The sequence below is a fragment of the Arvicola amphibius genome, chromosome 5, assembly GCF_903992535.2.
Source record: "Arvicola amphibius chromosome 5, mArvAmp1.2, whole genome shotgun sequence".
Classification (NCBI taxonomy): domain Eukaryota; kingdom Metazoa; phylum Chordata; class Mammalia; order Rodentia; family Cricetidae; genus Arvicola; species Arvicola amphibius.
The window spans coordinates 61520659-61535681 of NC_052051.1; the positions used below are offsets into that span (position 1 = coordinate 61520659).

At 43.7% G+C, this 15023-nt stretch overlaps 1 pseudogene; it reads right to left on the reverse strand.

Moving 5' to 3' along the window:
• Positions 1-13075: 13075 nt before the first annotated feature.
• Positions 13076-14525, reverse strand: LOC119815222 (annotated as a pseudogene).
• Between the last annotated feature and the right edge of the window lie 498 nt (positions 14526-15023).

The following is a 15023-nucleotide window of genomic DNA, read 5'->3' on the forward strand; positions in this document are numbered from 1 at the left end:
TGGCCAGAGTACCATGGCATCCTTCACGTGGGTCTTCCGAGAGAAGGTTACTGAGAAGTCTGTTCACACGTTAATGCAGAGCTCCAGATGTTCACACCAACCCTTCCTTCCTCATCCCCACTCTACAGGAAGAGCTCATGCTTCCAACATAGTCCAACTCTTCATTTCTCTTGTTCTCAACTAGTAGGAGTTAGCCAGAAGAAAACTGGGGGAGCTGGATCTATTCTCTTCCCGTAAGGATTTTTTAAACTTAGCATGACTTATTGAAGTCTCATGGTTGATAACTGCTGCCATGATCCTCTCTTCCTCTCTGTCTGACTTAATGCCACGCATGCTCCATACATCCTTTGTCTTGCAGTCTAAGTTAAGCTGGTAAAGGCTCTGGGAGTCACCTGTGTGTGTCAGGCAACGTAGTTGTACCAAAGAGTTCCACAATAGCCCAGAATGGAGTATAACAAAGGTTTATTTATTTGGGGATAAACTCACAGTAAGGGTATAGCCATCCACAGTCCTCTGTGTACGCTGGGAACTGGAACCAAATCCAGCAGAAGAAAAGGGGCTGTGCACGCTTTTTCGTCTGCACTTACAGTACATGAGACTACACCAAAAGTGGGCCGGTATCTTTAAAGCTATTGGCTGAAGAAGTTCCCACAACACCTCTCCCTTTTGTCTAAATAAGAGAGTTCTAAGCCTAATACAAAACTATATGCAATATATAACATATACAAAGCCAGATGCAACTCCAGTGGTTTGTGAATAAGAACACCAAGACCTTCAGTGGTTTGTTTAGGACACTACAATGAACTGAACTGAAATCTAGGCAAATACCCCTCTATCATGCACTTCTTGAGGCAGATCAAAGTAGAAAAGGCAGCACTCGAACTTCACACCTAAGTAGGCAAGCCCACTAAAGATTTGCTGTCATGGTTAGCATACCAGAGGAGCCTGGATTACAAAGACCAGAAGGAAATAAAACTTCTTGTAGAAAAGATGGTCTGATATTAATAGTGTTTATACTAATACGTGAAAGCCGAATTATTTGTTTTGGTTGGAAAAAGACATGAGAAGCAAATAATGGACAGAAACCCCACTACACAGTCTTCTGGGCTTCCAACGTGCTAATTAATTATCTAAAAGTCATGTTCTATTTAAGCAATGGCAGAGCAGGTTATAAACATTATGAATTTAGTAAGGAGGCCGATCACACCTATGAAGATCTATGGTTTAAACTACTTGTCCATTTACTGGCTCAGCCACCAGTCAACATTCACTCTCAAACTCAGCAGCTGTGCATGCCAGCTGAAAAGTGCACCCGTGAGCCTTAAAGTCACCAAGAGCCTGAGTCACTTTGTTAATCCACAGCAAGATGCTCTTTCTCAGCTACAGAAATAAGTTCTGAGGCTGCTGTTGTCAATCCATTTCCCACTCTGCTTCTTGACTCAATTTCAGAAGAGATTGGTTCTTCCTACATAGTTCCTTTAGGGTAAGTATAGAAGACACCAGATAAAGGCCTCCGTGACCACAATTTCCTGAACAAATGGCTTACTTGTGTGCAGCTCCATTTAGTGTTCTGCACTGGCTTAGAATCAAACCGAGTTAAGGAGACCTCTCTGGACCAACCACTGTGAATAGGGATGTGACTTGATACCTGGTGGGCAGCCCACATTTGCAGCAAGCAAACATCTGATATCTGAGGCCACGAACCTCCCTCTTACCATCCTGTCTGGGTCTCAACCCCATCTCCTGACTTCTCAGTCATGGTTCTGCTGCCCCGTGCTGGATTCCAGCTTCTGAGAGCTCTTCTTGCCTCTTTTGGAGTATACAGATGTTAGCTCTTTTCTGGTTTTGCTGAAACTGGCATTTGCATTTTCATCTTGTGGTTTCTCTGGAGTTTTTTGGATTGTTTCCCAAAGGAAAAGGATCAAATACTGACTGTGAGTGATAAAAATAGATGACCAAAATGAACTTGTTTAAAGAGAATTCATGGGCTGAAGAGATGGATCAGCAGTAAAGAATGCTTCCTGTTCTTGTAGATCATATGCAGCTCACAACTTCCTGGAACTCCAGCTCCGGGGTATCTGAAGGTGCCTGATGCCCCCTTCTGGCCTCCAGGGGCTCCTGCGTGCATATGATGCACATGAATTGATACAGGCACACACACATAAATAAAAATAATACATATTGAAACCCTGTCTCAAAAAAAGAAAAATAATAATAATAATGTGTATTGTTTAAATTCTAGAAACTTTCCTTCACATTTCAATATAATGATTTTCATATGTCACTATGCACATAAGAAAAAGGGAACACATGAAACTCCTATATATCACTCCCAGCAATTAAGGCAAAAGCATTTATGGATAACGCTTTAAGATATGCACCTTTGTATATGTATGTTGTGGAATATTAGTTTAAGGTTACATTTGTTTATGCTGTGGGCTATTTAATGATGCAAAGATGTGTTGCATTCTTTTATGTTGCATTTGTTAAACTCTATAAAGCTGTGTTACTTTGTGTGCCTAAAACAAGCAAAGTATAAATGAATGGTCTAATAAAGAACTGAATGGCCAATAAAAGACAGGAGAAAAAACAGATGGGGCTGGCATGCAGAGAGAATAAATAAAAGGAAAAATCTAGGGAGAAGGAGAGAGAGAAGTGAGAAAAGGAGGAAGAGAGGAGGACACCAGGGACAAGCACACAACCAGCCATGGAGTAAGAAGGGAAGAAAGACATACAGAATAAAGAAAAGTCAAAAGCCAAGAGGCAAAATGTAGAAGAAGAGAAATGTGTAGTGAGGAAGCGGCGGGGCTGCGTCCCGCCTCCCGGCCGCCAGCTAGCTTTACACCCGAAATAATTACATGGAAACTGTATTCTTTTAAACACTGCCTGGCCCATTATCTGTAGCCTCTTATTGGTTAATTCTCACATCTTCCTTTAACCCATATTTAGTAATCCGTGTAGCACCACGAGGTGTGGCTTACCAGGAGAGATCTTAACCTGCATCCATCTCGGAGAGGAGAATCATGGCGACTGCATATGGCGACTGCCTGAAGCGTCTCCCCCCTCCTGCTACCCAGCATTCTGTTCTGTCTACTCCGCCTACCTAATTTTCTGTTCTCTTAAAGGGCCAAGGCAGTTTTCTTTATTAATTAACCAATGAAAGTAACATAGACAGATAACTCTCCTCCATCAGAAATGGGTTAAGTTAGAAAAGCTGGCTAGAAACCAGCCCAGCTAAGATTTGGCATTCATAAGTAAGAATAAGTCTTAGGATTTCTATTGCTGTGAAGAGACACCATGACCACCACAACTCTTATAAGGAAAATATTTAATTGGGGTGGCTTGCTTACAATTTCAGAGGTTCGGTCTATTATCATCATGACAGGGAGCATGGCAGCGTGCAGGCAGATGTGGTTTCGGAGTAGTAGCTCAGAGTGCTACATCTTGCAGGCAACAGGAAGGAGACATTGGCCTGTATTCTGAGCATAGGAAACTTCAAAGTCCACACCCCAACAATGATGCACTTCCTCTAACAAGGCCATACCCACTCCAACAAAGCCACACCTCCTACTAGTGCCACTCCTGAGATTATGAGAGCCAATTACATTCAAACTGCCACAGAATGTCCTCATGTGTGTCTGTAGAGGAGAGGTGGTTTGACTGAGGCGCCCCATCGTCTCATATATTTGAATACTTTGACCCCAGTTTGTGGAACAGTTTGGGAAGGCTTTGGGGTCTTCAGCCCTGATAGAGGAAGTGGCAGTGGCTGTGAGCTTTGAGGTTCCAAAAGCCCACACAATTCCCAGTAAGTTCTCTCTGCCTCGTGGTTATTGATTGTCACACATACAAGTTCTCAACTCCTGCTCCAGTGCCTTATCTTCCTGCCTGCTGCCAGGCTCTCCCCAGTGATCATGAACTAACCTGGAACTGTAAGCCCCAATAAACTATTCTGGAAGTTGCCTTGGTCGCCATATTTCTTCACAGCGATAGGAAAGTAACGAAGATAGGGACAAGAGATTGGTATTTGATATCTTCGTCTACCACTCCCCACTTTTATTTTTTTAGACAGGTTTTTTTTTTTTTTTTTACTGAATGTGAGGGAGTCTCCCATTCAGCTAGATTAGCTGACCAGCTTGCTCTCGGGCATCCTCCTGTCTCCACCTCTCAGTGCTAGAATTATAGGCTCCTGCCACCACCCCTGGCTTTTGATGCTATGGTTCAAACTCAGTTCCTCAAGCTTCTGCAGAAAGCATTTTACCAACTGTGCTCTCTCCCCAGCCTCCTGTCTGTTTGTTTGGTTGTTTAGTTGGTTGGTTGGTTTTGGTATTGTGTTTTTGAGACAGGGTTTCTTTGTGTAGCCTTGGCTTTGTAGATCAGGCTGACCTCAAACTCACAGATATCCGCCTGCCTCTGTCCTGAGTTCTGGGATTAAAGGTGTGCACCACCCCCACCCAGCATGTATTTTTAACAGGCAAGTTCCCTTTGGCCCCAAAGTCAACTGTGCACAACTCAGTTTCGAATGGTTACTTTTGTGTTGTGTGAATTTTCCTTCAAACATCTCACTTTTTAAGAAGGCTATTATTCAGTTTGTAAGTGTTTTGTCGTTTTGTTACACATTTCTGCCTTCATTCCATAACAGAGGACACATTCTGAAGAGTGGTAATCCTTTGAAATAGATAATGAATTTTTTTTTATGTTACCTGAAGATTGCTGCTGAGCTAGCTGCCAGGATCCTCCTGTCCAATCTCTAATGCTGGGATTACAGGGATGTTCTGCCAACCTCAGTTTTTAAGAAGCCATAGGTTTGGGGCATCTAAACTCAGTTCCTCATACTGCAGGAAAAGTACTTTACCAACTGAGCCATTCCCCTGAACCCCCAAAATATATTTTTTAAATCCCAGTATGATTACAGATTTATTCATCAATTATTCTAGTCCTACCAGATTTTGTGTTGAGCATTTTAAAGCTGTTATTGAAAGCAAAGAACTATAAAATTACTATATCTTCCTAATGGACAGGCCTCCTTTGCTATTTAGTATTCTCCCCTTCATTTAAATTACAGTTCTTGCCTTAAAGTCATATATTTATAAACCTATACTGTATTTGTTTTTCCCTGCTCTCTTGATTACCTTTTCCATGCCTTTTTATTGATGCCTCTTCTATTGTGTGCAGCATACTGTTGGCTTGGAGTATGATTTCTTTTACCCTTCTTAAGCTAATAAATAGTGCGTTTCTGGCAGAAGGCAAAAGATTCCCGAGTTCCCCGGTCAAGGGGGTTGTGCCATTCATAGCAGCTTGAGCATCAGTGTTTGAGTCACTTCCCCTCTCTCCCCAGATCCCACAGGAATGAGGAGAGCGGATTGTGAGAAGCAGGGGATCCCTCAGCTCCTACAGCAGGGCAAACAAGTTTGCTCTCCATCCCGGTGGGAGGCATTTCCTCCTCCCTCAAGGTTTCCTGTTGCAAATGCAACCCTCTTGAGAAATGCCTGGGTGGAGAGGAGCCTTCTGTTACACACACATGCACACACACACACACACACACACACACACACAAACACACACACATGCGCGCACACACACACACACATGCACACACACATGCGCGCATACACAGCGGGAGGATGGGCGTGTGAGCACACACAGGTCCTCTGTGGTCATGAGTGCACACACTTCTCTTCATAATTTTTTTTTTGCTGTCCCAATTGTGAGGGTATATTATCATGTATATGTACAGATTTTGAATTATAATTCCTTCCCAATTAGAAATGCTTTTATAATCAGGAAATAGACTTAACTCTTGCAGGGTTTCTGGCCTCAAACTGTACATTACTGTAATGACAATCTAACCATACCGGCTTAGTTTTCCTTTGCTTAGATTCCTCCTGGCACAGCTCTGCTCATCTCTTTGGCTGGTTCTATGTTCTTAATATTTAAGATTTCTCTTCTGCAAGCAGTCTGTGTAATCAGACGATGTTTGTATTTCAAATAGATTAGGTCATTTAACTGTAAATACATTGTATTTCAAATAGATTAGGTCATTTAACTGTAAATAATTTGCTATACTTAGACATTTTGGATATTACAGTGTTCCCTAATTGCTCTCTTTCCTTTTCCTGTTGCATATATAAAGCACCTTTTCATTCCTCCATTTCCTTACCTCACTTCTACTATATTCTAGTTATCCCAAAGATTACTAGGGGCAGTCTCGACTTACTCTGGCCTCTGAAGAATTAACTCCATTTCACTTCCCAGTTAATGCTAAGTCTTTGCAACGCTGACTGTACTGGCCCCGCCTGCCTTACTATTCATACAGATGTCATCTCAACAAAAACTTTTGTAGATGTTGTCCATCTTGTGATTAAAATGTAGCTATTAGCATTGTTTCCTGACTTAGCATGCATTTCCATACCATGCGTTTTCATGTATTTGGCCTGCTCCTTGTTTTCCCTACCCTTTCTATGCTTCTAATTGAGGTCATTTTCTTCCTCTATGAGGAATTGCATCCCCTCATTTTTTTCTTTAGTACAAGTATACATACTCCTGACACTGTCCAGTTTTTTTTTTTCTGGAGATGTCTTTATTTCACCTTTGAATCTGAAAGGTGTCTTTACTATGTCTAGAATTCTTTGTGATGGAGCATTATCTTTGAGTGATGAGAAACATCATTTAATATCTTATCCCTTATCTCTGTCTCTCTAGAAAAGATGGCTTCCAGTCTTCCATTGCTCCTAAAAGATGCTGTGTTTTTATGGGCTGCTCGATGCTTTACTCGCTTCTCTTACACACACCAATGCCTTCTTTCAGCCCTGTCCTACATGATGTTAAACCATCTACAGAGTTTGATTTTAGCTCCACTACTTCATTCTCCATAATTACCATTCTGACTTTTTGTTTGTTTGCTTGCTTGCTTTTCTATTTACTATATATTTATACATTTATACATATACACACGCTATATATACATACACACACACACATATATATGTATATATATATGTATATATATATATATATATATATATGAAAACTCCAATTCTGTGGTGTGTGTGTGTGTGCGTGTGTGTGTGTGTGTTAGCAAACTCTAATCCTTGGATGAAACTCTTATCTTGCCATCTATTTCCTTCAGGTATTTTGGCATTTCTAGTACCTGGATGCTTCCCACTGTTTCTACTCTGTCCCTTCTATGTTTTTTCAGTCTGTAGAAACACAGGCACCGGGCATTGTATTCAAAACACTACACAGGATCGACTCTTTTGTCAGCTGCTCAAGTCTGAGCACTCAGTGCAGCTGCCCAGGCTGGCTCACTGTCTTGGAGAAGGCTACTTTAGTCCTAGTGGTACCCCCTTCCTGAGCTGCAGCTCCCTCCAAGCCTCAGATTAAGGCCTGGACTATTTGGAGGTTCCAGACCACCCCCCTTGAAAATTCTGAACGCAGCTGTCATTGTCACATTGTGGCTGCCAGAGACTTACTTTCCCCTTTGGCTGCAGTCTGCTGAGCTTCTAAGCTGGTGTGTCAGATAATCTAATCAGTAATAACTAGAAGAAAACATTCCGACGCTAGAATCATAGTTTCACAGCCTTATCCACTCTAAAGTCTCAGTTCCACAGCCCCAATAACCAGGACAACTTCAAACAACTTTGAGGACCAGTGAGATGGCTCAGAGGACAAAGGCACCTGCTGCCGGGCCTGACCACATGGTCTTAATCCCCAAGACCCATAAGGGAGAAGGAAAGAACCAACTCCCAAAAGTTCTCTTACCTCTACACTCAAATAAATACAAAGTAATAGCAGATTGGTTTAAAAAAAATAAATAAAATCTGGAGGCATGAGATCTGGATGGCTCAGAGGTTAAAAGTACTGTTCTTCCACCGTTAACTCCAGCTCAAGGGAATCTAACATATAAAATGAATTATTAAAAAAAGAACAACCCACAGCTTTTATCTTTGTAACCCACAGAGTTCCATAAAGCTTCTGAGGTTAGCTGTTGTGCACTAAGATTTGCCAACAGCTGTTAGCGGTAAAGGAACGTGCAGAGATGAGACTTTTGTTGGTGTTTAAGACAGGGTCTCGCTACACAGCCTGTGAACACCCAGACAGAATTGTACACTAAACTGGCCTTGAACTCAGGATTATACTGCCTGGGCATCCTGGGTGCTGGAATTTCAGGAAAGACACTGTGCCCAGCTTCCTGCTTCATTTACTACAAGTGCTTGACTCCTCTATCACAAGAAACACCTGTAGCATAATTAATAAAAACCCAGAGACAGAAATTGGGGTTCAAACTGAAGGTCAAAAAAGTACAACAGCCAGCCACTGGCTCTTTTTGAGCCTCTACCTGAGTCTGAAATGACGATCCTGCCTCCAGGAATCTCAGAATGAGTCTGTATCTGAGAGCTGTCTCCTTCCATTTTACATTTCTCTCTAGGGCTGGGATTAACGGCGTATACCACCACTGTTCATTTTCTTTGCAAACTAGCGTGGCTACTGGGATTACAGGTGTGCGTCACCACTGCCTCGTCTGTAAGGCTGACCAGTGAGGCTGCTTTACTCTCTGATCTTCAGGCAAGCTGTATTTATTAAAATACAAATGAAATATCATTACAGACATCCGCAAACAGATCCTTCTCTGTAGTGTCTGCTGATCCTGGCAGGCACTGGGAGATGGTGGGAATGGAATCCCAGGGTGGCCTTGGGATCCAAGTTACTCTTGCAGTCTGGCAGCTTAGCCCAGGCAGGGTCTTAAGCTTATGACTTTAGGGACCATGCTTAAGAGGAAGAATTTAAAAATATTAATATAAAATTAGGGACTGTGTTAGAGCAGAGACTTCAAGTTTCACTTTTATTGGCTTGTCTAGCTCTTTCTCTGCCTTGGGCTTGTACGGTGGTTTTGGTTCCTGCCTCTTTCCCCATCTTCCCTTTATCTTAACGAGCAACTGCTCTGGATCTGTTTCTTTCACATAAAGTTTAGAGTCTCACCACCTGGTTGTTTTCCGACCCTGTTGACTGGCTTCTCTACACCTGGTCTAACTCTAGCCTAACGGGCCGTCAGGAAAGACCATCCAAATGCTCCCCAAAAGAGCATTCAGAAGCCAGACCAGAAAGGTCAGCTATCACTGAGACTGAAGAGCGACTTTCTAGTCAAATGCAAAATGTCTCCTGCCCACTTGGTATTTAATATGTACTATATAATAGATGTCGGGCTTTCAAGTACTTTATCTCCAATTACCCTAGGATGCTGGCATTTTTCAAAGCTCAACTTCTCTAAATGCTATTTGTCAAAGTCACAGAATGAGACAGGGCATGAGTATTTGCACGTCAACACCAAATCCACCCCCCTCTAAAGCACACCCAACGTCACAATTTCATCCTACTGATAAAACGTGGTCTGAGCACTGACCTAGAATGGGCTTCTGTTGGCTGTGATGGCCTTAGAGGGGTGGCTCCATGACACTGAGGGTCCACGTGGTCCTCAGTCCTCCCTTTGCTTAAGAAGGGGTGAGATGACAAACTCCTTGGACCATCTTTGCTCCTAGGAGTCGGTGGTTTCATTAAAGCCACTCCTTTTATGTTTTAATCACTGTGGTTATAAATGAATTTAAATCATTCTTATTTAAACTTTTTTTTAAAGTGCTTGTGAATCTAGACTCAGAAAAAAACCCTGTTGGCATTTATGCCTGATTTACACTACAGTCTATTTAATTTAGCATGCAATAGGCCCTGGGCTCCTGTTTGTGGCTGACCATTGTGTGATTTATGACCAGAAGGGCCAGTATTCTAGAACCAGAAACAAACCAAACAGAGACTATTTCATCCAAATGGGATGTGCAGTCACACCACTGCTTCTTGTCCACTCTGCTTACATAATCCAGAAGAGGACTCGGCACGGCTGAACAGACTTTTTCTCAGAGAGGACCTGGGTGTGCAGCACCCTGCCAACTTCCCCATTAGTTATGGAGAAAAGCCATTTGTATTCTGAAATTGCATATCAGCCAGGCAATCACCACACAGAAATAGCCCCCATGAAAAGAAAGCAGTGCTATATTTGAAGCCTTAATCGTGTGTATTTATAGACCTGGGTTTAGTTCTACTTGAAAATTTTCACATTATACAGTAGCATTACGATTCCTACCAGACTCAGAGGGCGGAGGGAGAGACATTTGAACTACTCAACTTTCTGAGTAACTTACTCACCAAGAATTATTCTGCTCACCCTTTACTGAATGCATTTCAAAAATCATTTTTGTCACCTCCTAATGTTTTTAGTTATTGGGGGCTGGAGCAGTATGGCAGCTTTCTCAATTCATGAAGAATAATGTAAAAACTTATCCCTAGAGATTCTGCCTATGGGCCTATGGTATTACCTTTGTTTCTTTCTCTATTTCTGTGGTAAAACACTGGTGAAAAGAAACTTGGAAAGGAAAAAGTTTGTTAGACTTATCGGCCCATCGTGAAGGGAAGCTGAGGCAGGAACTCAAGACAGGAATGTGGAGGCAGGACCTGAGACAGAGACCACAGGGGACTGCTACCTGCTGGCTGACCTCCAGGCTCACGTCCAGGTCTCTGTATCATGCAGCCCCAGCCCACCTGCCTAGAAGTGACACTGTCCACTGTGTCTTGGGCCCTCCTCCATCAATTAGCGGTCAAGAGAACATCCCAATGGGTATGCCCACAGTTCAATCTAACCGGAAGCAATTTCTCAACGGAGATTCCTTCTTCCTAGGTTTAGTTTATACCTAGTTGACAAAAGCTAACCAGTGCAAGCATGCCCTGGATACTGGCATCTCTGACAGCCACTGGTCCCCACCTTCTAACCACCTGTGCTGATGAGGGAAGGCTCTGGTGAGCGAGCACATGAAGGAGGGAAACAAGGAATATGGAAGAGGGGAGAGCAGCGTCGAGGTCCTGGCCCAAGGTGTTCAAGGGGATAGAGCCAGAGAGAAGGCCAAATAACTGGACAAATACGTAAACTGAGGGGTGTTTTTTTTTTCCTATCTATTCCATAGTCTATCTAGTCTTTCTCTGAATGTTCCGAGTTGCTTATCAGACTTGTGACGACTTCAGTATTCTGCAAAGGTCAGCTGGCTCAATGTTTCGTTCCCTGATATTACCCTCTGCTTTGAAAGGAGTCGGCCGTTCACATCAGAGACCTGACTGTACCATTCTTCTCTGTAGCATGCTCAATGACTTTCCCGGTGCCGTATGCATACTGGGGAAAACCTGGCAACGATGGCAATGTTTTGTGTGTGCTGCCCCATGTCCACACATGTAACTGAAATGTGGCTGGTGAGACTGCTGGAGCAAATCTGAACTTAACTTTAGATCATTTAAACAGCTGCATGTAGCTAGTGTTACATACGCAGTTAGACAACACCTCATTTCTAGCTTTTTAACATTTCAGGAAAGCCCTAACTCCTTTGTAAAGAATATATAATGAAAGATTCATTTCATTTTAAAAATCCGGAAATGATATTTCCACGAGAATGCTGAAGTTCAGTGGTTCAGTGAGATCAATCCTTCTTGTTTTCTTAGCCAAGGACCCACAATCTAGAGACCAACACCCATTGCCATTCTGGAACCACATAGACAATGTCCTGCATCTCAAGCAAGGTTGGATGACCTAATTATTCCTAAGTACAGGAATAGGTGGAGGCATCAGGGAGGACCAGGAAAAGTGCCAAGTTGATCCTAGTAGGCAGTGCAAAAATGGCATCATGTCAGAGCAAAACCAGATAGAACGTGGTGTCAGGGAGGGGAAGGCAGTGTCATACACACCAAGGGCTATGAACTAAGTGCCTGGACATGTGACAAAGGAGGAAAGCCGGACAGCACTAGCCCACCTTAATGGTTCAGCATCTCCATCATGAGCCAGCACATCCGTGTTCTCCAAGTACAAGTGGTGATGTGCTGGCATGTGGCTTGCTAAAAAACTTGTTCCCACTGGCCTGGCAAATTCCTCAGCTTGTGAGGTCAGCATCATCTCTGTGATACTGCTGTCACATCTGGCCTCCCAAAGCCCGTCCCTGCTCCACAATGCTTTTCATAGACCCCTGTTGTGTTGCTCTTTTCTCCAGAATAAAACCTTCCACCTCGAAGTGAAGCTTGTTAAGACACAAAGTTTTCTAAGGTAGTGGATCTCAACCTTCCTAATGTTGCTACCCATTACTACAGTTCCTCATGTCGTGGTGACTCCCCCAGCCATACAATTATTTTCATTGCCGCTTCATAACTTTATTTTGCTTCTGTTAGGACTCATACGTAAATATATGTTTTCTGATGGTTTTCCGTGACCCCCACGAAAGGGTTATTCAGTCCTCAGAGGGGTCATGACCCACAGGTTGAGAACCACTGTTCTAAGGGACAGTACCTGCAGGGAAGCAAGCAAACAACTGAAGAACTTCAGAAAGTACCTGAAACTGAGCAGATTCACTAGACCTTATAGGTAGTAAGGACTACAGAGAGGCAGTCTCAGTTTCCAGGAAGGACTTTCTAGAACCTGTTGAGCTGCTTAGAGGCTGTGCAGATGTCCAGGGCACACACTCCCACTCATGCTGTGATGAGCTTTGAGACATCCTGCTATCTTGGAGTCATTTCTGCATTCAGTTTAGTCTTCTCTGCCTGTCTCTATTCTACCCTACCAGGCCAAGCCAGTTTCTTTATTAACCCAATGGTATTTACAGTATCCGGAAGGGAATCCCACGTCAGGCGCAGACATGTTTTTAATGGGTGAGCTGGCTTGCTCTGGCCTCTTAAATGAGAGAAAGTGCTCATTTGGCTTCTGAAAATGAATTTTCAGCGAGCAAAGAATGCTGACAAAGTCTTGCCCATCCCCACCAGGTGAACCATCGTGGCCCTTTGACATCACCGGTGACAGCAGCAATGAGGGCCAACAGTTGTTCAGTAACTCAGCACACCCAGCCCACAATGCACTGAATCTATGGCTGCTTAATTAGTAAAACAAACAATGGCTTCATCCACCACGTGAGTTCTGAAGGGACAGAAAGCTCACTTTCTCCTTGGGCTTTTTTGGTTTTGTTTTTTTTTTTTTTTTTTTTTTTAAATGACTAGGGACTTGGCATCAGAAAAGGATGAATAGCTGCCCAGCACTGATGACTCGCCATTCAGCTGTGACTGCCACCAGCCAAGAGGGAGGCACAGCAGGCATCTGCACAGTGGCTGCTTCCTATTAAGAAGGCAGTTGCTGGGTTCCCATGGCTCAAATGCCTCTCCTGCTACTGGGTTGTGACCCAGCCTCTTTTGGGGGCTCCATTCTGCTAGTCATCACCAGTCCTCAGTGTACACCCTGAGCATAGAGGTTTTTCAGCTTCTTATTGCCCACCCCAGACCTGCTCCAAGCCCCTCCTTGTCTCCAATGGCCTTTTCTCCCTCATGAAGCTGTGCTTATCCATTCCTGAATGGGCAACTTGCCATTTCTCATCTCTTCTCCCTCCCAGTTGAAATGGTTTTCTCTTTCAGGTGTGTTACAGAAAAGGTGCCCAATGGGGTTTTAGAGCAAGGAGAGTCTGAATCCCAGCAGTCTTGACTTGAACCAGACCTTTTTTTGGAGGGGGGGTTGTTGTAAAAACACGGTCTCTGAGGCCCTGGCTGCTCCCTGTGTAGCCCTGACTTGCCTGGAACTTACACACAGACCCACCTGCCTCTGACAATTGCTGGCTTTAAGGACATGCACCAGCTTCAAGACAAACTGTTGAGGACTCTTTTAGTCCTGAGCAACTATGGTTAATTCTTCCTGGAGCTCTTGGAAGATAACTTATACAACCAACATTTGACCAGCAAGAGAAAAACATGCTGTACCCATATGGAAAAGATACTCACATGTGGAGAGAAATGATAGAATGTGCAAAAGCCAAGGTCATTTGCTTGGTGTGGTGACCTGCTTCCCAAGGCCTTTCATTTTCACATTCCTTCCTCCTCCCTCCCTCCCTCCCTCCCTCTCTTCCTTCTTTCCTTTTTTCCTCCCTCCCTCCTTCCCTCCCTCCCCCCTCTCTTATTTTGGTTGGTTTTGTTTTGGTTGGTTGGTTTTGTTTTTAGAAAAATACATTTAATGGTAAAGCTTAGCACACTCCAGCACTAAGAATGGCATGGAGTCAAAGCAGCAGGGACATCTGGGTTACCCCACAGTGCCTCACAGTGAAGAGGATGAGGAGAGCGTTCACAAAACAGAAGAGTCCCGTGGCTTCAGACAGGGCAAAGCCCAGAATGGCATAGGAGAAGAGCTGCTGCTTGAGAGATGGGTTCCTGGCATAGCCAATAATCAAGTTACCAAAACACTGTTCAGATGCCAGCCCCTGATCCAGCTACACCAACTATGGAGGGCCCAGCAATGTCCCAGGAGAGAACACTGGTCTGGAACTCCAGCCTTGAGAGGGAAGAGAGCTGCTGCAGGAAGGCTGTTGAGATGGGGCCTCTGGGCATCTCAGGAGAGAGGCAGACACAGGCCTGATTAGACCCCTCCTACAGGAGCAGATCAGAGCTGGAGAAATGCCAGTGCTTTAGATGCTCTGCATCTTTTCAGTCTTCCAGCTCTCGTTCTTCTCACCTGCTTTTCTTTTCTGCAAGTCTTAGAACCTTAACAAGACCCCAGTTAACATCTCCCCAGGGGCCATTAACATAACCAGAAGCCATCATATTCCTGTTTTGGGGCACCTGCCAGATGTTGTCCTCCAGCTTTCTGTGTTGCTCAGGGTTGACAGTTGGTGCCTAATGTCTTGGACTATTTTCTGAATCACTTTGCGATCTTGGGACTGGGAATTCAGAGACATCTGGTGAGGGTCTTCTTGCTGGTTAGGATCATGTAGATTCTGAAGGTAGAAAGAGGCATCACATACAAGAGACAGATACAAACTGGATTTTATAGTAATCTCAATCTTATAATAATTCATTTACCCCTTAATTGACTAATTCATCATCCCACAAAGAGATGAAGCCATACAAAAAGAGAACACTAATTAATCACCTTTGAAATGCCAGACTTGAGGCTGACTGGGAATGTAACTCAGTGGTAG